A 1,501-nucleotide genomic window follows, 5' to 3' on the forward strand; every position below is an offset into this window, starting at 1 on the left:
ATCGTGCATCGAACCTGGACTGGCGACTCATTTCATACATGATATTATACATGTTTCAATTTTTGAAGAACTATTTCCCTGGGACATGGTCTAATAAGTTTGCAAAATGCTGTACACTATAGCCCCTCTTGGACAGTCATTATGTAGTAAATTTTGACCTAGTATTATTTTCTTAAAAGGAGTATGTTCTTCAGTTTAAAAGAGTAAAAACTATTTAAACTTTTACCTAACTCAACATTGCCTAAACTTACTTGAGTAAAGAACTACTTTTTCCCTTTTAAACAAATAACATCCGGCATATCAATATTGCTTAGAACACCAACTGAGGAAATGGTGTTTTATTATTTCACTGCTGTATGAAGCTGTATGTTTATGGTAATTATAATAACAAAATCTTCCACAGTAAATTAAAATTATGATGAATGATTTTATACATCGAATCATATCAGTACAAAAATAAGCCAATAACATAGAAAATAGCAATAAATCAATAGCCATAGGAAAAAGTGGATGGATGTTTTCTGAGGCCTGGCTCAGATAATTTACCAGGTAAAATTCTTTCAGGCGTTGAAGGAATTACTCTTACCAGATGTTTCTCTGCCTTTTAATATGTTTCGTTTTCTCCCTGAAAAAGTCCACGTCTTTTAATATATTAATGCTGTTTTTTGTTGTATTTTGCTTTCCAGTTTATTAATTCTTATTTGTAACTCTACTCCCTCTTTTAAAATTTTTTTATACTGTTCTTTCTCCATCTCTTACATGATATAATTTCCTCTTATTATCTTACAAGTTCATTTTATAGGCTCTGTTTTTGTTTTGGATTTTCTGTATTTACTATTAATTCATAATTTATCCATTTATTCACCATTGAATAAGAAGGGGATATCCTAACCTGCTTTCTGTCCCTCCAATAAGAGTGGGGTAATTATCTTATGCTTTCATTATTTAAGTGATTGTCACCCCCTCCCTAAGCTTACACTAGATGGCTAAATGGTACTGACTTTGTGATCCAGCAGGATGAAGTAGTGGGGAGGGAGATAGGCTCAGGGGCAATCCCAACAGGAAAGGTTCACCTTAAGATTGCATTCCTCATTTGTTCTTTTGGCCTCTACTTCAGGTGTGTGATGTCATGTACAGTCACCACTTGTGTGTGGCCAGTTGGGGATGGAGTCATGGAATGGATATACAACATTGAAATAAGTCCTGCTGGTTTATTAATGAGGACTCACATCAGGTTGAGACCATCTTGTTTAATGATATACCGTGGTCAGAGACACTGAATTTGCCTTCTGAGAAGGGGCAGCCTGCTCCAAAATCTCTTCATGTACAATGTCAAAATAGCAACAAGAGGAGTAATTCCTGTCAGAGCCTAGCCCAAGAATTGGGATTAGGGTATTAGGAGAGCCCTTTGGCCTGTGTTTCATGTCCACAAGAATACCTCAAATTCAGAATTTTAACATTATTCTCTAATGAATTTATTATTCTAGCCATACAACTAAGA

The sequence above is a fragment of the Bison bison genome, unplaced genomic scaffold (genome assembly GCF_000754665.1).
Source record: "Bison bison bison isolate TAMUID 2011002044 unplaced genomic scaffold, Bison_UMD1.0 scf7180017847383, whole genome shotgun sequence".
NCBI classification, from domain to species: Eukaryota; Metazoa; Chordata; class Mammalia; order Artiodactyla; family Bovidae; genus Bison; species Bison bison.